We start from the raw sequence: 22,959 nt of genomic DNA, 5'->3' as shown, positions 1-22,959 counted from the left end.
CCCCAAAACCTGATCGAACAAAGCATGCTAGGTAAATGGAAACATTTAAAAGAGGAAGGGAAAAAAAACAACTAAAAATCAGTTGCACAGAGTGCAAATTCAGTTAAGTTGTACAGAGTACAATTTCAATGAGAAGTGAAATTGTTTAGCACAATCACAGAAGCCCGCAGAACACAAGATAGACTGAACTAATATTGTCACGCGAGTGATGAGAAGATAACAGTGGCAAATCCTAGATGCACACAGACCCGGCCTAATGAATATAGTAAATATCAGCAAAAGTATCCCAATGTCTCACAAAAGAAGAAAACACAGGCTACAGGAATTCAAAAAAGAATTTCACAAATTACATGAATGGCTTATCCCACCATAATTCTCCTTGAGGCTCTTCCTTTCAACAACAATTTCTAAGTTGACATTGATTACTGTCACAGCAACATCATCAAGTGCCCTGAATATCTTCATGATCCATGTCTTAATGTTGATTGTGTCCACACTAACAATTATCTGTCCGTCTGTGGCATCAGTGTAGAGACTTTCTAAGATAGCAAGTAGTATGGTGTAACATCACACTTTGACATCAGTATCCTCAATGGCTATTGGGCCTGATGCTAGCATCTGGAGTGGCGGATACTGCTTGTACCTACTACTTTCTCTGGATCATTCCCTTGAGTGTCCTTAAAGACTGAAAATTCACATGCAGTAAAAGGGTCCCCCACCCCCTTTCACTAGCCACTTTCTGGTGCTTCTCCAACTCCCTGAGCTTCTACCGGGTCGGGTGTCTTAGTGGACTAATGCGTCCACTATAAGGATCAGTGTTTGACTTCATGGTCACAGGTTCAAATCCCGATGGGGGAACTCAGCCTTTCATACTTCTAAGGTCGGTAAAATGAGTACCATTGAGTTGGGTAACATCTGTTATTCAGTCCCAAGATCTCCTTTGCAGTGAACATGCTCTTTACAAATACACATTAGGTTATGTGTACATCTAAATGCCATACTCCATCCTTCTCCCATGTGAATGTTGTCACAGTTAACACCTACTGGCAGAAGAGGCATTCCTTCGTGCAATGGGAGTTTGGGTGATGGCATGTGGGTTAATGGCTCCCTACTTTTTCAAGAAGCCCGGGCACTCAGAATAGGTAGGTAAGTAAAGTGGATCTACTTACTTGTAGCCGGCTGTTACAAGTAGGTAAAGTTTTCCGTACATCACAAGCTGCATCTAGATTGCAAAGCAGTCCCAAATGCCAATAGCAGTGTCTTGCAAGCGAAAATAGGGAATGTGTGGAACACTATTTTTAGCACAGTTTGACAGACTTGTGTTTCTGGGAAACCCTGAATGTTCATGCATTTTTAGATAATGTACTGAGATATTACCAAGCTGCAAATGTACATAGATATAGTGAGAGGGGATGGCTCCAAGGAAATCCACCTTCTGTGGCAATAACTGTGTAGGACACGAATGAAGTGGCTCAGAGGTCCCATAACTTTGGTAAGCACAATTGTCAGATTCCATGAGCGAATAGGGCAGTAAAGTAGTAGGCAGGATTTTATTTTGAGAGGTTCCATAAAAGCTGAGGCGACCGTTATTAAAAACATTGATTGGTTGACTTTGCTTTTGAGTTACGTGTCAAGTGCACTATTTTTTTTCTTTATATATCTTATTAACTTGAGACAGTAAAAACATTACACCACTGTTGTATACAACACGATAATAGGGTATGACAAAGGATTTCACAGTATCCATCACCTTGAATTTAGTGCGGAGTAACCCCCGTTCATCTCCTCTGGCGCTGCATTTGGCATTCCTCTTCGTGTATTAGGGTGTGTAAGTGCACCAGTATTGACGAGTAGGCAAGATGCATCTTTGAACAGTGTTAACAAGTATGCAATATTTATTACTAAGAGTGAAAAAGGGAAGCATGTTAAGAGTGCTGCCGAGGTATACAAATCTCTTCCATTTATGAGCATAAAAGGCATGCACAGTAGATTTACCTAGCTGCTTAGTACAATAATGCATTTCTTAGGTAGTTGCAAATAGTCAAACGCTTAAGTTATGCCTCAGGTGCCAATCCACAGGACTGAGCAACCTTTAAGTTTCGGTGTATTAACAGTCCCCAATGCTAAATAAACAACAATTTACTTTTGGCAACACCTTTTCTATTAGAGACTATCTAACTTCAGACTCCTCAAGTTGGGAATCCCCCCCAGGTACCAGACTGGATCCGTGTCAATAGGTGGCGCTGTGTAGTCGGCAAGGTGATGGTTTGCCCTATGTGAAAGAACATGACTAGTTTAGGTAGGAAGAACACTTTCGTACGGAGGGCCAATTAGTCCGGGAAGAAAGCTGTGTACGATGGAACTAGAGACAGCCTAGAGTTTCACTCGCTCGCCTGGCCAATGTTATGGCAATGCAGAATGCGGTTTTGTTGGCTAGAAAGTGAAGAGGACCACTGTGCACATGCTCGAAGGTACAGCACATTAGGTAAAAGTGCACCAGATTAGTCTCTCACTGCAGCATCACAAATTGTGTGGTGGGAATATGTGGATCAACCACTCCGAAAAAAGCATCACAACAGGGGACTTGAAGAAGAATAGTTGTTCAGTTTAACGTAAGACCTTTATCACAGCAAAGCTTTGATGGACTTATGAAAAAAAGAGAAGAACATCCAATAATTGTGCATTTAAGGGTTTTGTACCTCAGGAGGAACATCTTTTTTTAGTACCATGGGAAGAAGAGGGAGGGGCAGAAAGGTGTACAGGATTCCCAAAGCCCAATGCTGGTGGAAGGCATCGCAAAGGGATGACTGCAATGGGAACACCAACACAAACATGTTGCCACTGCACATTATTTGCAGTGACCAACCGATCGAACTAGGGTTGCCGGAAGAAACTTTGAGCAAACTTCAAGTATACCAGCCATTTATGATCCTTTAGGCAACGGCAGATAAATTTGTCTGTCCTGGCATTTAAAAATCCTGGCAGATGGTGGATCATCAGGGAGATGCCATGAGCGTTCAGTCCCCGCCATATGTGCAGGAGCACAATGCCCATGACCCCCACACCACCCGGTTTGTTTCAGTACCACATGGCGGTTGTGTTCTCCATGAGACCTGAACCTTTTCCCCTTTGATGGCCGAAATGGCAACTTTCGGTGTCAGTGTCAATTCCCGCAAATCGATGTGGAGGTGAGCATCCACCATAGATTAGAGTCCTCTGACTTCCACCTTGTGAGAAGTTGGCCTGATGTATGATGTCACTAGTTCTAGTGTACACCTTATATCAGTCCAAACAACCCTTATGGTGATTGGTTGTAAAGTCAACCTTATAGACCAGCTATCCTAGTGGTAGCATGGACAAGAGCAGTCTTAGGCTAAACTCTGTATGGCATGTGAAGCCAGCTGTTATACCATTTGTAATCCCTTGAATACCAAATGAAAGGACACCATAACAGATATATATATAAAATAAAGTGTATTTATTCTAGTCAAACCCTCAGCACTCTTTATGAGATTCGAGGTAAGTACAACACAGTCTTATTCAAGCATACATTAAGTCACACAGGTAAGTAATACAGTTAGGCCCTAGGGGCAAAGCAAACCATATACTAAGTAAGTGGTATAAGGACCACTGTCACAGAAATAGGATAGGCCTAGGGAATCGCTGGGGCTACACTATACTACCCAAGGTTAGGAAGTGGTAGGCCCACGGGATTCAGGTGCAGAGTGAAAACACTCATGCGTAATGCGTATAATCGAGGAAAACAGTACAGTTTAGAAATAATAAGATTTAGGACACTTCTGGAGTAACTAGGAAGTCGAGACTGAAAAACTAGACACTAGGATAGTCAATACCCTGTTGAGCACCGGAGTACCCAAGTTACCTAGCCCACGGGCTGCGGGTGCATAGGTGTGAACTTGCGTCGGGTTTCGTCGTCGACTCCTATGGATGCCTGAAGGAAAGATGCTGACAGGCAGTCAGTGAAGAGTGTCCGGTGGATCCCAATGCTGGGATCAAGAAGGAAGGATACCTGCAAGCAGAAGGGACAGAGTCTGGGTCACTAGCCAGTGACCACGTGGGACCAGGAAGGAACCAGGCGATGTCGGGAGATTGCAGGTGAAGAGGGGAAGCTTGTCGCAGCAGCCACGGGTGCCAGGTGACGTCGAGGACGACCAGGAGGCGAGCTGTCCCACGAAGGCTCTTGCTGTCGGCGGCGTCGAAGTTGGACTAGGACTCACCAAGCCTTGGCAAGCAGAACCCACGAAGAATGGAGGACTTGCTTCTGGTGCAGACCAGGAAGGTCTGGGGTGCTTCTCTTTCACAGAGGAGCAGGAGCCAGTCTGGAGGAGCCAAACCAGCAGTGGAAAATTGAAGGTGTGTCGTCACAGAGGTTACTAGCCAACGGGCAAGTAACCGGACAGACGCGGCAAGCAGGAAAATGCAGAAGGGCTCCACGCAGGACTGGTGGAGTGTGGGGGGCTGATCTTCGGTGCAGATGGTGCTTGGGGTTGGGGCTTCTCAATCCCCGGTGCACAACCTCAAGGGTGCCTCAGAAGCTGCGCTGGAAGATACTCGCCACTTTTCCCAGGTAGCCGGTCCCATGTCTCTCGTCGCCTCCACGGATCTCAGCTCGGCTGTGGATCAGGGTCGGAGAAGTCTGGAAGTCAAGGCTCTGCAGTCGGTCCCTCGTAGAACTTCAGCAAAGCAAAGGGTAAGTCTCTTGATGGTGCCTGTTCGCACAGGGTGACCACTCCTTGGCCACAAGGGACATTCTTCAGTCTTCTTTCGTCGAATGTCGAAGGTCCAGAGTTTCTGTTCAAGTTGCAGGTTCAGGATAATCTAATCTCCTGGGGCCCAGCTACCACACTTGTACTAATCTGGGGGGCTGGGTTGCCTGCTAGGTCACGCCTTATGGGTGGGACCTGGGAGGGGGGTGGTTACACCCCCTTCCCTTTGTCCAGTTTCGCGCCAGGGCTGGGGCTGGCGTGCCCCAGCACCGGTTTGAACTGGACTATGCATGGAGCACCTTGTGTGCCCCAGGCAGTGTCTCGTTTCATTCATCCCTCCCTGCCCCAATACACGAAGGCCTGTATGGGGTGGTGCTCGCACCTCCCAAGGCAGGAAACCTATTGTCCAAGCCTCCCTTGCCGGGATCACTTTCAGCAGCAGGAGGTCAGACTTGTGTCATGGCAGCAGCATCCATTTTGTGATGCTGGGGCTCTGGTCAACTTTAACCGGGTAAGTAGGTTTCAACATGTCTTCTCCCTCTAGAAGGGAGGGATAATATCCTCATCCCCAGAAATGGTATGGGGGTATTATTCCAAAGTGTTAGACACCTTACACGACATGTTTTGATAAAGCCAAACCATAGTTACCATAACCGTTTAAGATTATGAGGCACTTTAAGAGTATATGGTAGGCTATATCATAGAACAGCTATAAGGACATGGTTCCGAAAGCTGCAGGCAGGCTCAGCTCATGCTAGAGCACTATCTCACATGTTACCAAGCACTCTGCCTCCAGGATTGTTAAGGCCTGCCATAGGAGTGGCTGATAGGTACACATGTGTCTATATATAAGGTAGGTATAGGAATACTACACCTAAGCAAGGGGTGATTACACGACCTTGCCCCAGCTGAGTGATCAGCCAGTTGTGTCATAATGGAAGGCCAGGCCAGGGGTGGCATAATACATGCTGCAGCCCCTGGTAGGCCTAGGGTACACCTATGCCCTGGGTACCTAAGGTACACTGTACAGGGGCCAATAAGGTGGCCCCTACCAATTGGGTTATGCACCTAACGTACATAGTATTAATTTAGAGAGAGAACAGCAGGGCTGTGGGTCTGATTAGCAGGCCCACAGCCACATCTAAGTCGAAAACCAGTAAAGCAAAAGCAAAAAGTGGGGGTGAACATAGAAAGCAGACCCTACTCTCCTACACACCTCTTTCAGATGACCTACACCAACCCAACAACAATGCTTCTGTCATGACCGTTAGCACTAGGTGGAGTAGAGAGAGGTCGGCCACCTGTCCAACTGCTGTCCTGCAGCCACCACTGCCGACTGTTTAAAGTCTCTTACAACAACTGGATGAAAACGGACAGGTTGCCTTGGTGCTAAGCTCTCAGACTTCAGATCCTACTGCAGAGCGTGCATACTCCACCTGGTGTGGTGCAAAAGTAGGATGCAGGAGGCAAAAAGACCAAGCTCAAGAGTTGAAACATCAGGATCATAGCCCAATGTCCTGGATTTGTTGAGGCAGACCGAGCTCGGAAGGGCACCGTGGCCAGGATGGCTCCAATGAAGGGGAGCTGTTCTGAAGGAGTCATGTGTCTGCAGTAACTCCCAACAATGTAAAGTCAAAAATATGTTTATTTTAAGGCTTTGATAAATGCACAACTAAGTGCCTGGATATCCACTGTAATTAGTGTGCTATTACAAATCAATATAACACAACCTAACTCTAAAAGCAAAGCAAAATATAATTCAACAAAATTTACAACTTCATACCCATTAATAAGATACCATGTTATTAAAATACAAAACAGGTTAAAATGTGACAACAATTAGTCTACCTAACCCTCATAGCACCAATTAAGCCTGCCTACTGTATTTCTAGAAGCCGCTTACAACTATCCCCATTAAAAGTTCGACCATATTTTCATGCTTGCAAATAAAAGTCACCTATTGCACAATTCGCATCTAAAAATTGCATACGAAATAGGAAATTGAAAGCATTCCAAATATTAGTTATTTCATACTTCGCTAAAACTGGTTTTAAAACTTGTGTGCTCCCACCTAAAATACCAACAGTCTAATCACAAATGCTCATTATTGGATTTCATTGTGCAACCCATATTTGCGCAACATCTGCCCCACACCACCCCCCAAAGAAAATACATTGGGTTTATCCCTATTCGAAATCGTATGAGCCTCCTAGTAGAGTTTGCCTCTTCTTCATAAGGATATACCTAAAATCTCTCAGGAGATTCCATCATTACCCATAACTCTTTTTTCGAGATTAGGAGAGGAATATTACACCTGGGAGAGCCAGGTAAGTAGAGCTCTTTTACAGATGCTAACCTCCTCCTTATGCTCACATACTAGCACCTCTCAACCCTTAATATCGTATCTTAACACAACTGGGGTATCTTGCTCACCGGGTTCTAGCAACTTCCTCCAAAATGCCAAAGTAGCCCTCTCTGGGAGACAAGACCATGAGGTACTTCCCAATTCCAACTTTAGAGCCTGGGTCATTACAGGTTTTCGCAGATTAAGAACCCTTTTCAATCACTGATTTCAATACCTTCACAATTATGCGTTTTGCTCACACATAGGATTTCAGCCACATAGAACCATTTGTATGAAATATCACTTTAAAGGCAGTTAAAACGAGGCGCAGATCGGGACCACCACAGTCCTTCCTAAATGTATTTTTCCCCCATTACAGTAGGCAAAGTGTTTGTTTTAACTGCTTTGCAATGTATTTTCCATTTTAGATAACAGTGCAAACCCAAATATTGGCACGTTTTCACCTCTTTTATCCATTTTCTCTCAAGGTACTATTTGAACTCTTTCTGTCAAGAAAGTTGCCATTGATGACAGAACGAGCAAACTGGTGAGCACCAACCAGAAGCTCCATGGATGGTGCTTACATGAGTCACTGACTTCTCTCACATTGTTTTCTTTGGTGGGTGTGCGATTAGCTGTGGATGGTTGATAATTTTTAAATAAAGAACACTTGGCAGTAGGCATGACTAGATAATTCAGCATAGCCATACCTAATAGTATACAATACCCGCTTTTATACAAGGTAAAAAGATCATAATGTGTTCTGATTAACCAGAATATTTTTGTATGAGTTCTGTGAGTGGAGGAACACCTGGTTATATATCCCTCTTGCTCCTTTTTTTCTTACTAATTCCACTTGCACCCAATTACCCCGGTAGAGTTCATTCCTTCAGTATACGCAACAGACGCCTAGGAATCCACAACTTATATAAATTAGCCCAAGGTATTTCACGGTTCACCAATTTGAATACTGCCTAAAAATCTACTAAGCAGCAGTAAAGATTTACCTTCAGATCAATTGCCTCCTTCACAGTAGCCCATAGATTGAAGCAATGGTCTAGGGTTGAATAATCGGCTTTGGCCACAAGTTCAATCGTTATCAATCGCTCCTCTTCTATCCAATCTTTCATTCATCGTAGAATCAACTTACAAAAATATCTTCAACATCACATTCAATAGACATATCAATCTATAGATCGTTGGTTCAAGAGTAGTGCCCTTTTTGTGTATATCTTTAAGAATTGTTCCCTTTCCTGCTTTCAGGTACTGAGCCTGCAATAATTGTTCTAAACAGTACCACCAAGCGCTCAGGCCACCAATCTAAGTTAATTTTTATTATCAGAGCCAGCAGATTATCTGATCCTGCTGCTCTCAATAGGGATAGGGTTTAATAAATGTTCTTTAAATTTTTAACTGTTGAAATATTCAGTAGGTCACTGTTTACCACATATTCTCCTAATCGGAACTCTGGGTAACTCTTTACATATGAACCCTCCCAAGTATTTTCGCCAACCCTTTCTGGGACCATGCAATCTATGGTCAGTTGTTTATTTCCCATCCCCAACCGCACTAGTCTTCAGAATTTCCTTATATCCTTTGAGGAAAGGACATTCAGCATTTCATTTCAGATAGACTGAAAACAGTAAAAAAAAATTGTTGTGCCTTACACATGTTCCCTTCCATCTCACCATCCTGTCTTCTCTTCATACACGGTTGTAATTTCCTTAACTGAACCTTCAATTTCTGGCATTCTGCGTCAAACCACTGGTTCTGATTTGCTGACTGCTTCTCATATAATGGTAACCTTTTTCCTACTTTAGCATTGTTCCACTTTTATGCAATTAATACATTTCCTCATTATCCCAGAGTACCAGTTAAACATTTCAGAGGATTGTGGATTTTATGGAATTTTAATGGGCTCTAGTTGGATTTTCATAAGCATGGCATTCTCCGTTTCCTGTACTCTCGCTTTTAACCTTTTTGGCAATGGAATATTTGCGATCACAATCTTTGCCTTTCTTCTAACAAACTTTAATTGACAATAGACTTTCAGAAGAAGACTTTAGCCACCTACAACAAGCACCCAAAATGCAGCAGTTACATTAAAATACCAAGCTGGAATGAATTCAATTGGGCATTTCTGTGATAATACAAAAAGTTTGGCATGCTGATACTGTTATACAGCCCTTAGGGACATTGTTGACATTGCTAAGTTAGCATGAGCTTTGCTGCCATGATGCTGCTTTTGCGCACGTTACTACATGACTTTATTTTTGCAAGACTCTGTTTATGCCTTTCACATGTGAACTGTCTGCTTTTCACGTTTTCTGCTGAGTAACTGGAGTTTAGTCTGAACACGATGTGCAAGGTTGATGAACAATACCCCTTGTTATTCTGTTCTGGTGAGTTCCTAGCACATAGACATAACATGCTAAACACAGCTGCAATGCTGGAGACTCGTGGAGGGGAGCGCCAGGATCTTGCTAAAAGTCAGACCACTCAACAGGGACGAGATCAACCTCAAAAGTTTGACATCAAAGCCAAACAATAGGACCTACCTCGTTTTCAACCCCCATATCAGAAGAAACACATTTGTCGCTTTAACAGCGAAATATGCCTCAGACGGTGAGAACGCGACTCCTGGACTGGACAGTAACCCTGCTCTACAGCGCAGCGGAGGTTACCATAGTGCGGGAGGCACTGCGTCAATGTCTGGAGGCGACAGCAACGGATACATTCATTACAGTGGAAACAGCAGACACCCAGGTTGCCCTCTCCCCCAGATAGACTACGAGATTATTTTTCAAATTGAAGGTGATGTAAAACGTCCGATGAAAGCGGTTTTCTGGGATAATCTAACCACCTCATACGACATTTTGTTGGTGGAGGCATATGGGCCTCCACCCTTTGTGCTAGCCGCTTCTCGAGGGGAGGACGTGATACTTCGAGTTATTCGCGTTATGTTCCTGAGGAACATGCTACGGCTTACGCACCTGAGTGGGCTTTGGCCCTAGCCCCGGCAGTGTACCGTTATCAGGTAGGCTTGGATATTGATTCTCCAGCTCATGAGATGCCCTTACGATCTATGCCACGGCCACAGCATCCAATCAGATGCGAAGCTAAGGCTCACGTTTGTGACATTCTAACACAGTTGGAGTATCAAGGAGTGATTGAATCATGTACATCACCGATGAATAATCCTCTAAAGGTTCATATAGCATTGTATTGGATTACCATAAATTGAAATAGTCATTGCCGCACTTTTGCAGTGCAAAACACACACAGCTCTGCGCTGGGGAACAGTCTTGTTCGTGAAAAATACAAAATTATACTGGACATTTTCAATGATTTCTACAGTCCTAATCTCGCTCCTGAGAGCCGTGACTTGACAGCATTTACCGCTGTCAGTAATCAGGGTATAAAAACAGCCGCGGGCATTTGCAGCCGTGTTGTGTCTTTGTTGCACGACATAGATCCAGAAGCTTTCTTGCACATTGATGACATTTATCTGACGGACGACGAACTTATGCCGCATCTTGTCCGAGTTGACCGAATGAAATGAATGAATGAAGTACAAGTTACTTACCTTCAGTAACTATGTATATGGTAGAGACGATTCTAGCCGCAGATATCTTAACGTAGAATTATCCCCAGGCGTGAGACTGGACCCGGAAAACTTTCTTGCTCAGGATCCCTGAGCGCCGGGTGGGGATGGAGGAGGGGGCACCACGCGACTACGCCCGACGTCCTCCACGGGCGTGATGTCAGCGAGGTCACATAAGCCCCACCCCAGCGATGACGTCCGTTTTCTTCGGAGAACTTTTCCACGCAACAACGCGGAGCCATCATAACAAAACTGAGGAGAGCTTGGGAACAGTGTGCAAAAAAACCAGAGAAATAAAAGAGGGAGAGAGACAAAAGGTGAGAAACAGCACCTGGTGGTACCAAGGCACCAGAAGGCGATAGCAGGCCAGAGCAGGAAAAGAGCAGAGCACCACTCTGAGGAGCAACAGTGCAAGCCCAGGCGAAAGCACCAAGTGGCAGTTAAGTACCAGAAGGTTAGAGCAGCGAAGCCAGAACAAGAACAGCGCAAAGCACCACTCCGTGGAACCACCTTGCAAGGTAAGGAGAGAGCCATCTCGGAGGCACAAGCCCAGAGAAGCGCCGTGACAGAATAGAGAGAAAGATAATCCATCCCCAGACCACGCTGCCAAGAATGGCCATCCCTCCTGAAAGGAGTAAGAGGTCAAAGGACAGGTAAAAGAACCCCCAACGAGGAAGACCGGGTGGGGAGCAGAAAACTCGAACAGAGGGAAAGAGCAAAGGAGGCTCTCACGCCAGAAGAAACCAGCTGGAGGAATGCCTAACCGGAAGAAAATGAAGAGGACACCCACAGACTGCAGAAACCCAAGCAGAGGGTTCTCGCAGACCGGGGAGGAAGGGCGGGTCGTGAAGGAATCTGCGGCTAGAATCGTCTCTACCAGATACATCGTTACCAAAGGTAAGTAACTTGTACATCTGATAGAGACTACTAGCCACAGATTCCTTAACGTAGAATAGATACCCTAGCCATACCCAGAAGGGAGGAGGGCCTGAGAGAGAGAGCCTCCCCACCTAGAAAGACCAGGGTCCCAGGAGGGGACATGGCACAAGAACAAGAAGGAAAAAGGGTCCAGGAGATCCCAACCAAGGGAGAGCGCCTAACACCCCGCAGGTGCAGACAGCACCCAAAAACCTCAAGGAACACAAGTGTCACTTCGAACCCGGTGAGAAGAGGCAGAGCCAGAGACGGGGCCCACTGGAGAAACACAGGCACAGAGATAGAAAAGAGCTGAAAACACCGTGGCCGCAAGCAGCGGACAAGGCCAGAACAGAGCCACTGCCCACAGCACAGGCGGAAGAAGAAAAGCACCGCTGCACGAAGCCCCAACAGAACCATAGGCAGGGGCGCAAGGAAACTCATCAAGATCACCACGGTGGAGTAGAAGAAGCAGTCCTGCACGGGCACGCGCCGCCAGCAACAGGCAACACCACGGAACAGCGCAACCAGGAAAGGGCAGACGCCAACCAAGGGCAGAGGCCCGGGAGGACCAGGACACGCACACCAAGGGAGGGGCCAGGCCAGAGCACATACATGGACCACGAAGAAGAGGAGGAACCGGCAGAAGAGGGAGACAGAGGACGGGCCCAAGCCGGCCACCCGAATACAGAGGCCAAGGAAAACCAAACCCTCTGGAGCAGCCGGCAAGAGGACCCAGCCAAAACACAGGACGAAAGACCAGAACCGCCACAACACGATGCCGCAGACAGCAGGCCAGACCGGCCGAGCGGCACGGCGACAAGGAGAAGGACGGACCTAGCGAAGGCCGCTTCAAGACAATCGGCAAGAAGATCGCACCTGTGACATACCGTGACTTCACGGAGAGCAAGGGACCCAAAAGGGTGACCACAACTCCCCAGCATATTACAGAGCTATGCAATAGCTACAAATGTCTCAAGAACCATGGGAACACCTCTTAGGAAAAGATTTCCGCCGCAGAGGACCAAAAAAAGACCTGCAGAAAGACCCGAAGACGGCTTATTAAGCAGCCAAGAAAGAAGAGACAGAAGGCCTAATCTCGGGGCATGCCGGCTGGGCTTACCAACAGCCAAAACCACAAGACAACAAAAGGGCCGGACCAGCAGCCAACAGCACCAAGGGCCCCACATAGGACCCCCAAGGCACATCAACCAGACAGAACACACAACCTAGGCTACCAGTTACAGGGCTCCAGGAAAACAATGGGCGAACACCTCCCAAAACACAGACCGACAGTCAGGTCACTGAGGGGGAGACGGGAGGGGGAGGGGGAGGAGGACGAAGCCCCGCAAGAAACCTCTTAATGGCAAAATCCGCAGGGGCGTGAAACAAAATAGTGCCATCAAAGGGAAGGTCCACCAACCGTTCCCACACGTTCCTGTAGTGAGGCATGCCAACGAAGAGCCACTGAAGAAGCCACGGCACGACCAAGCACAGCCGAAACGTCCAGAACCGAGCGAAGAATAAAAGCCGCCAACTCCTGGCCGTCCAAGACATGGTGCCAGAGATCACCACAGGCACCCTCCTGAGAAGCGGCAGACACAAGGTACTCCGCCAAGTCCCTCAAGCAAGAAGTGGACCTTGCCAAGACACTAAGAGTGTTCAGGGCCCGCAAAGCCGCGCTGGAGAAAGCGATGATATTGCGCCCCCAGGAATCTAACCAGCGGGCCTCCCGTGACTGGGGAGACCACACCGATGGGAGGGAGGGAAAGGCAGACTGCAAAAGAGGACCCCTGGTAGAGGGTTGGAGGAAAAGACAGACCGGGTCATGCGGTGCAGAAGCGGCCGGAGCACCGGGTTCCCCTGTTGCGGGCCGCCCCCAAAAGTGACGTGTGGAGCGAAGTCTCAAAGGAAAGAAGCAGCTCCCGACCCCCATAGCCCTGATGGAGGACCTCCAGAAGATGATCCGTGGGGAAATGGGCAACTGGATCGCCCATACGCAAGATCCCCGCCGCCGTGGATACAGCCCGAGCGAAGGCAGCACCGGCCTCCGTAGTGCCCCGTGGTGGGGAAAGCAGTTCCTCAGTGGGCGACAGCTGCAAGCTAAGGCGGCCGTCCCCCAGGCCAACAAGAGGAAGGAAAGGCCAAGACCGGAAAGGAGGAAGAGGGACCGAGGAATGGGGGACCTGAGGCCCTTCCGGCGACAACTGTGGGCGAGGCGGCGATGAGCCGTCCTTTGAAGACGCCGGGGAAAACTCCACGACGCGGCGGCCCGTCTCCAGAGAAGAGGAAACCAACAACCGCCGAACCTCTGGAGAAGAGGGGGCGTCCAAAGACGACTCAATGACCCGACGCCAGCCTGTCGCCGTAGATCCGTGACTGGTGTCAGGTCAACGTCGACCGGCGCCGAAGGGGACGCCGGAACGAACTCCACCATAACGTGTGGCGTAGGAGACCGGAGCTGTGTCTGAGCCGGGGCGGCGACAGTACGGCACCGAAAAGGCACCGACTCGACCGCCGACACGGCAGCCGCCGGCGTGGAGGGACGAGGGGGGCCCGGGGACACGCCCGACCCCCTAGCCGGCCCCTGCAGCCACCAGGGCCAGGAGCTGTCGGCGCCTGAGCGGCGTCACCTCAGACGAGGCTGCTGCTTGCCCAGAGGACCGAGGGGGACTCGGGGACACGCCCCGAGTCCTAGCAACCTCCCGCGACACCACACGGACCCCCGCGGGGGTTTGCGGCGAGGCAGTGGCGCCCGGCTCCGAAGGAGGGAACCCCGAAGTGCCGCACCCAGACGGCTCCACATACTCCGAACCGGTCAGCGCCCAAGCCGCCGGCGACGTCGCCGAAGTCCCCGCACGCGGCAAGGGATCCACAGACTTCCCAGGAAGAGAAGGAAGAGACAAAGAGGCCTGCAAGGCCGCCGCATAGGCCTCCATCTGGGCTCTGGTCACCCCCGCGCCGGGAAACGGCGGATAGGACGGCGACGCGCGGGCCGCACAACCCACGGAGAACCCATGCCCCCAACAGGCTGGGGACCGGGCCTCGGGAACAAACTGCGACAATTACCAACAGGTTAGCGACACCCTTGCGGCCTGGGAGAAGGACGATGTCGGAGGTTATTGACGCCGTCCGCGGGCGACAGACGCGCCGACGCCGACCTGGACATGCGCACCAAAAGGAGCTCCATGGGGTGCGATGGTGGAGCTTGCTTTGTTGAAGATGTGGTGCGGGCAGGAGTCGGATGAAGAACCGGAGTGGATGGTGCTCATGATTATGATGGTGTCTTCGTCGTTTACGTGGGTCCAGGAAAGCAGGGGGTCAATGTTGATGTGGCTGGGGGGCGGGGAGCCTGAGGGGTCTGTCTGTCAGGGGGGGCCTGGTTGCTGAAGCGGTCGTGGATGTCTGCGATCTTGCGGTGGAAGCAGGTGGCTAGGGAGTCGCAGAGGTCTTGTGATGGCGGGATGCCATTGGAGCTGGGGTTGGAGAGTTCCTTCACGATGTCAATGCGCTCTTTGAAGAAGGTCCTTTTCGCGGTACGGATGAGTTGGTGATGTCTGCGGATGGCGCTCTTGTAGACTGTGTTGCTGTCTGGTGTCTGTTTGTGGTGCCACTTCTTCTCAAGCCTATGGCAGGCCTGCTTGGATGCCTGGAGGTCAGCGGTGAACCAGATGGCTTTTCTGTTCGAGGGTTTCTTGATCGGGGCGAGTGTGTTGGCGCAGTGGTCGATCCATTGCCTGAGGTTGAGGGGCAGCGGAGTTGGTAGTATCCGTTGATGGGTTTCGGGCGAGGGTGGTGACTAGCTGGTCTTCAGTGACTTTCCTCCAGCTGCGGTGGGGGTCCCGTTGTGTGCGGTGGTGCGTGGCAGGCTTCTCGAAGGGGAAGTGGACGCAGCGGTGGCCAGTCCAGTGCAGTACAGTGATGTGGCTGAAGGTGACGTGGTTGCTGGCTGAAGAGATGGGGTCGAGCATGTGTCCGGCGGAGTGGGTGAGAGTCGTGGACGCAAGGGCGTGCGTGCTGACAAAGTTGGCGATGGAGTCGCTGAACTGCGCGGGGGGCCGGGTGGTCTGTAGTTGAGGGTTCCTCTGAGGGTGGTGTTGGGATCGGTGTGGATCTGGAAGTGCAGGTGTTCGGCGGTGATAAGCGTGTCATCAGTGCTGGTTGAGATTCTGAGGGTGTTTGTGGGAAATGGCGATTCCTCCTCCTGTTCCGTTGGTGCAATCCCTGCCGGTGATCTTGTAGCCGTCAGGGATGGCTATGGCGGGTGCCGAGGAGGGGTTCATCCAGGTCTCCGTCAGGAAGGCGACATCTGAGGCGGAGGAGTAGAGTTGGTCCTAGAGTTTGATGGAGTGTTTGCGGGCGGAGCGGGTGTTGAGTAGAATGCATCGGAGGTTGTTGAGTCCTACCCCGGTGGGCGTGGTGGTGTTTTGGAGGCTGGTGTAGCTGCAGTTCCGGCAGAAGAAGGGTCCTTTGGTGCGCTTCGGGGTGGCCCGGAAGCAGGTGTGTGATCAGCCGGCGTTGAGTGAGTGGAGGGTGCTGGCGTCGTAGCGGTGTCGGGTGTCGGGTGTCGTGGCGTCCGTGGCGGCCAAGGGGTCTGGCGCTGGGTGCGGTCCGGGTGCAGACGGGTGCAGACGGGTGCAGACGGGTGCAGACGGGTGCAGACGGGTGCAGACGGGTGCAGACGGGTGCAGACGGGTGCAGACGGGTGCAGACGGGTGCAGACGGGTGCAGACGGGCCTGCCTTACGCGTGCCAGCGGCGCGCCGCCATAAGAAGGGGAGGTGGGAGGGAGAAGCAGCTGGGAGGCGGGAGCGGGGCGAATAGGCGATCGGGGGGGTGGGGACGCAGGGGCAGGAACAGGAGAGCCGAGCGGGCGGAATTAACAGAAGTGCACAAAATTGTACAAAAAGGAATACAGGAGGAATAAAGCACAGAATTACAGCGCATAACAGAAGCAAAACACAGCGGGGCAGACGGGCGCAAAATGGTACAAAAAGGAATACAGGAGAAATAAAAAGCAGAATTATAGTGCAGAACAGAAGCAAAACACAGCGGGCACACAGGAAAAAAATAAGGGCAGAGCGAGCGCACAGTGAACCTACAGCCTACCACTGGCCACCAGGGATGAGGCACAGGTGGTAGCCTGCGGGTGGAGGAGGGCCTCGAACTTGCAGCAGGAGAGGCAGCAGTGAGATCAGGGGAACACGGGCACACAGGTGGTGCTGTGCAGCGTGGGGAGCGACCTGCCTGGAACAGGGTCAAGGGTCACCTAGATGACCTCCAGGGGTGGTTTAGAGCCACCACGAGCTGCGCATCATCTGCATAGGTGATGATTTTTATGCCAAATGGATTGACAATGTCCGCATGGGGTCTCATGTATACATTAAATAGAGTGGGGCTCAGGGAGGAGCCCTGAGGGACCCCACAGCTGAGAGGCAACTGATTGGAGACTATATCTCCTTCGAAGATCTTGAAGGAGCGCCCACTCAGGAAAGACTGCAGCCAGATTAACGCAATGCCGGCCACTCCCAGATTTTTGAGTCGGAGGATCAGATTGGTATGATTGACAGTGTCAAAAGCAGCACCGAGGTCGAGGAGGATGAGCACTGCAGTACCCCCTTGATCCAGGATCCTCCTTGCTTCCTCAGTTCAATCGTTTTATCGTTTGCAGACTATGGATATAAGTTTAATTTTGCAAAATCGCACATCGCTCATTTGGTGGTACTCTTTTTGGGCTATGAGCTCAATAACGAAGGTACAGTGTTAGCCGCCGATTTCCTGGCGAAATGTGCACAATTGCAACCCCCTTCTACACAGAAGATCCTTCAGTCTTTGCTGGGACTTCTGAATTTCGGTTCGCGCTGAACGAGACAAAGCTCCTCACGTAAAAACTAATCGAACTATGAAAACACAAGTGTCTTTTTAAGGTACAGGACTACTCAGACTGGGAAGTGCCTGTGTGACGCGGTTGATAGCTGGTACGAGTGGCCTTGGCTATCACCGGTCACTGGTTGTTCGTAACAAGGGTCCAGATAAGGTGGACGAAGCCCTCGTGCCCTGAAGAAATTGTCACCAGAGACAGGCAATGAAACATGTCGGCCCAACATTAATTGGTCTGCTAACATGCAGTATGTTTTTAATTTGAATATACCCACGAGCTGAGAATAAAGAATTTTTGCTGTGGGTGTATCTCAATTTTAAGTAAACAGGGTTGAAGTTCGTGATGCCTTCACATAGTTTCACCAATTTCACTCTTTTTCTGGGCACCTTTTTGTTTACATTTTTTTGTTCACAAGGTAGCCACCTATGATGATGAACAAGTTACTTACCTTCGGTAACGATGTATCTGTAAGAAACATTAGTTAGTTAGATTCCTCACCTTAGAATATCCCCAGGCGTCAGACTGGATCCGGAAAATTTTTCGTCAGCAATACCCCTTGCGCGTCGCTAGGCGTCGTCTGCGGCTCCGCGTCCGTCGTCGGCGTCGTGCGCCAGAATGACGGAGTACTTAGACGCCGCCCTCGCGCGCTGAAGTCAGTTCTTGTACATAGCTTTCCGCGCCAGGAACGCAGAGCCATGCAAAGACCGACACTGGTGCCAAAAATAAAATCTAGGGGCCTGAAAAGGATAACCTTAACCCTAGATGTCAGTTCGCAGAACGGGGAGGATGGGTGGGTCGGTGAGGAATCTAACTAACTAATGTTTCTTACAGATACATCGTTACCGAAGGTAAGTAACTTGTTCCTCTGAAAGAAACACGTTAGTTAGATTCCTCACCTTAGAATAGATACCCAAGCAATACCATCCCCGGTGGTGGGTCTGCGAACCAAGTTCACACCAGAAAGTCCTGGAGGACAGAACGGCCAAAGAAGCCATCCCTCCGGACTTGGCTGTCAAGGCAATAATGCCTGGCAAACGTGTGTAGCGAAGCCCACGTTGCCGCCTGACAGATGTCCTGCAAAGGGACACCCCGTCCCAAAGCAGTAGTAGCCGCTGTGGCCCGAGTAGAATGGGCACGCAGCCCAACAGGAGGGTCCTTTTTTGCCAAGGAGTAACAAATTTTGATGCACAAAACGACCCACCGAGAGATGGTCCGCTTGTGCACAGCTTTCCCCTTCTTAGCACCCACGTATCCAACGAAAAGTTGGTCGTCCACCCGGAACTTTGTGCGGTCCAAATAAAAGGAGAGCGCACGTTTTGGGTCCAGGCGGTGGAGCCTCTATTCCTCTTTGGAAGGATGCGGAGGCGGAAAGAAGGTGGGCAAGGTGACAGACTGCCCAAGATGAAATGAAGTCACCACTTTCGGAAGAAAGGAGGGACGAGGTCGAAGGACAACCTTGTCCGGATGAACAGAGAGAAAGGGAGGCTTTGAAGATAAAGCCTGGAGCTCACTCACCCTTCTAGCCGAGGTGATGGCTACCAGAAAAGCAGTCTTAAGCGTCAGCAGACGAAGAGGACAATTACGAAGAGGCTCAAAGGGAGCACACATTAGAAATGTGAGAACAAGATTCAAGTCCCACAGGCATTACAAAAGGGACAGGAGGGAACGTGTGAGTAATGCCTTTTAGAAAGCGTGTAACTACAGGGGACTTGAAAAGAGAAGGCTGATCAGGAAGCCGCAAGAAGGCAGAGATGGCAGCAAGATAACCTTTCAGGGTGCCCAGGGCAGAGCCCTGCCGGGCCAAAGAAAGAAGAAACAGTAGAACCTCAGAAAGAGGGGCGGAAAGGGGATCCACAGCCTTTGCTGTGCACCATGCCACAAATTTGTTCCACCGGCAGGCGTATACCGTCTTTGTGGAGGGACGCCTGGCTGCCAGAATGATATCACAGACTTCAGGAGGCAAGTCAAATGGCATCAACTGCCGCCGCTCAATCTCCACGCATGGAGGTGGAGGCTGGACAGGTTCGGGTGGAAGACCGTCCCCTGCTGCTGCGACAGAAGATCCTCCCGAAGGGGCAGACGTATCGGAGGATCAGTCAACATACTGAGTAGCTCGGGATACCAGTACCTTCGTGCCCAATCCGGAGCCACCAAGATGACTTGGGCCCGGTCGTGCCTGATCTTCTTCAGCACTCTGGGCAGAAGTGGTATAGGCGGAAAGGCGTACAACAGACCACAACGCCACTCGTGACGAAAAGCGTTGCCGAGCGAGTGCCGCCTTGTAAATTCCAACGCGCAGAACTGCTGACATTGCGCGTTCTCTTCGGTGGCGAATAGATCTAACCAAGGCTCTCCCCACTGCTGAAAGAGACCTTGCGCCACTTCGGAGTTCAGACGCCATTCGTGATCCATCATGCACCGGCGGCTGAGTTCGTCTGCTCTGGCGTTCAGAGAGCCCGCCAGATGTTGAACCACTAGGGTGACGCCCTGGTGTTCCAGCCACGTCCAGAGGCGCAGAGCCTCCTGACAAAGGGTCCACGACCCCACCCCGCCCTGTTTGTTGCAATACCACATGGCGGTGGTGTTGTCCGTGAACACCTGCACGATACTTCCCCTGACAGAGGGAAGGAAGGCTTTCAGTGCAAGTCGGATCGCTCTCAGCTCCAACAAGTTGATGTGGAGACGAGACTCCGCCGGAGACCAGAGGCCTCTGATCTCCACCTCTCCCATATGGCCACCCCATCCCAGGAGGGACGCATCCGTCACTACGACATGCTCCGGTTGGGGAAGGGAGAGGCTCTTGCCCTTGACCCAATCGCGGTCCGTGAGCCACCACTGCAACTGCTGTGCAGGGCCCTCCGAGATAAAGACATGGTCAGACAGGTTGCCGTGATGCTGGGCCCACTGAAACTTCAGGTCCCACTGCAGAGCCCGCATGCGCCGCCTGGCGTGATGCACTAGTAGGATGCAGGAGGCCATCAGCCCCAGAAGCCGCAACACTAGCCTGACCGAAACCCAGGATAGAGGCCGAAAGATGGGAATCAGGGCCTGTATATCCCGGACCCGCTGTTCCGGTGGATGGACCCGGAACTGCGCCGAATCGAGAACCGCTCCGATGAAAAGGAGCTTCTGAGAGGGACTCAGGTGTGACTTCGGCACGTTGATGGAAAATCCCAGCAAATGCAGGAGATCCGCCGTAGTCTGGAGGTGGGAGACGACTGTCTGGGGCGAGCCCGCCTTCAACAACCAGTCGTCGAGATAGGGGAAGACTGGAACCCGTGATCTGCGCAGATGAGCTGCGACCACCGCCATCACTTTCGTGAACACCCGAGGGGCACTGGTGAGGCCGAAGGGGAGCACGGTAAACTGAAAGTGCTCTTGGCCCACCGTGAACCGCAGGTAACGCCGGTGGGCCGGCAGGACGGGGATGTGGAAATATGCGTCCTGCAAGTCCAACGCTACCATCCCAAGAGGGCCGAAACTTCCTCGTGGAGAAGATTTAAATGATCCCCCGAGATACGGTGGTGCTGCGGTGGCATGGCTGGAGGGGTCGTCTCGAAGGGGAGGGAGTAGCCCCTTCGGACGATTTGCAGCACCCACCTGTCCGATGTGATGGACCGCCAGTGGAGCAGGTGATGGCGAACTCTGCCGCCCACTGGCGTGGAATGGGCATGAAAGCTCGGACTAGGAAGGCTTTGAGGCGGATGCTGCCGGGGTGGATGTGGGCTGACCTCGTCGTCCTCCAGAACCGCCTCGGCGGAAACCACGTCCGCGACCGCACGCAGGTTGGTTCTGCGGCTGGTGGCTAGGCGCACGTGAGGATGCACCCCTTCCTTGGCCACGAAAGGGGCGGAAGTTTGCGACCGCGGGGCCGAGAGGCCCAAGGACTTGGCCGTAGCCCGGGAGTCCTTAAAGCGATTCAGCGCACTGTCCGCTTTCTCGCCAAAAAGGCGAGTGCCATCAAAGGGCATGTCCATGAGAGTGCTCTGGACATCGCCCGAAAATGACGTGGACCGCAGCCAGGCGTGACGTCTAAGCGCCACTGTGGTAGAAATTGCCCTACCCAGCGAGTCCGTAGTGTCAAGCCCACATCGGATAGCATGTCGCGCTGCATCCCTCCCATCGGCCAGAGCCTGGGTAAGTCGTGTCCGGACCTCCTCCGGACACAGGGGCAGCACGTCCTCCACCGCATCCCACAGAGAGTGGGAATAACGGTCCAAGAGACAGGCGGTGTTCAAAGACCGCAGGCCCAAACTAAGGGAGGAGAACAGCTTCTTGCCAAACTGTTCCAGTCTCTTGGAATCCCGGTCCGGCGGGGCGGTCGGGAAGGAGGATTGGGAGGTAGAGGCCTGGATAACCAGGCTCTCAGGGGTAGGGTGTTGGGACAGAAAACTGGGGTCGCCCGGAGCAGGGCGGTGGCGCCTGGCGACGTTCCTGTCCACAGGAGGAACTGTGGAGGGCTTGGACCAGGTGCCCTGCAGAACGTCAATGAGGGCCTCATTGAATTGCAGCAGAGGCTCAGTGGAGCTTGCTGCAGACTGAAGCACCTCAGTAAGGACGTTAGTCCTCACAGCCACGGCAGGCAGCTCGAGCCCAAGGCCTGCGGCCGCCTTGCGCAGCACCACAGAGAAAGCAGCGCCCTCCTCCGAAGCCACAGTCGGAGGAGAGACGAATCCAGTGTCCGGAGAGGTATCCAGGCCACTGGCCTCCCCCAGTTCATCTGCCCAGTCCGCTGACATTTGAGCCTGAACGGCCATAGGATCCCTCCCAGTTGTCCCCATCATCCGATTCCTGGTATACAGGAGAAAGAAGCGGAACCGGGCGATAGACATAATGTGTCTCCAGCGGCGCCGAACGCGGCGTCCATCGACGCCGTATCGGCGCCGGGCCCGGAGCGGGGCTGAACTGGGGCTCGACGTCAAGCGGAGTCGGCGTCGGAGGTGGTACCGGTGTCGACGCCGGCGGAGGAGGCGTGACGAGGTCGACCGCCGTCGGCGGGGACTCGGGTACGGGTCCCTCGGGCGCTTGCGGCGTCGAGGCCGGAGCCGTCAACGGCGCCGGGGCCGGAGCCGCCGGCAGGCAAGGCAGCCCAGTCGGGTCCGCGGGGCCCGAAGGCGCGCCAGCGGGCGTCGACGGCGGAGCCAGGCTCCTCATGGCCGAGAGGAAGGCACTGACTTCCGCCGGCGTCGCGTCAGTCCCAGGGACCGGTGGGTATGGGGACTTCCGCGGCGCCAGCGGCTGCGGCTCCGCCGGAGCCGCAGGGGTGGAACCACCCTGACCCTCGAGTGAGTCGCGCGACCGGCGAGGGGAGTCCGAAGAGCGGTGTTGCCTCTTTGACTTCTTGGAGTGCTTCGACTTACCCGAAGACTTGGATCCCGACGACCGATGAGGACGTCGGCTGCGGCTCCACGACCGATCCTTGGACCTCCTCCTGGACCGGGATCGAGAGGGGACAAAGTAGCTTTTGAAATTCACGGTCTGACTGAGGT

General features: G+C 51.6%; 1 protein-coding gene across 6 annotated transcripts in view; it reads right to left on the bottom strand.

The window, feature by feature from the left end:
- The window catches only part of UBAP2 (ubiquitin associated protein 2), a 1,669,217-nt gene that overhangs the window by 1,293,313 nt on the left and 352,945 nt on the right, over positions 1 to 22,959 (bottom strand). The window lies entirely within an intron of this gene.

The sequence above is a fragment of the Triturus cristatus genome, chromosome 2_1 (assembly GCF_964204655.1).
Source record: "Triturus cristatus chromosome 2_1, aTriCri1.1, whole genome shotgun sequence".
Taxonomy (NCBI): domain Eukaryota; kingdom Metazoa; phylum Chordata; class Amphibia; order Caudata; family Salamandridae; genus Triturus; species Triturus cristatus.
The sequence above is the reverse complement of the archived record's forward strand: the minus strand, read 5'-3'. Positions and strand labels throughout refer to the sequence as shown.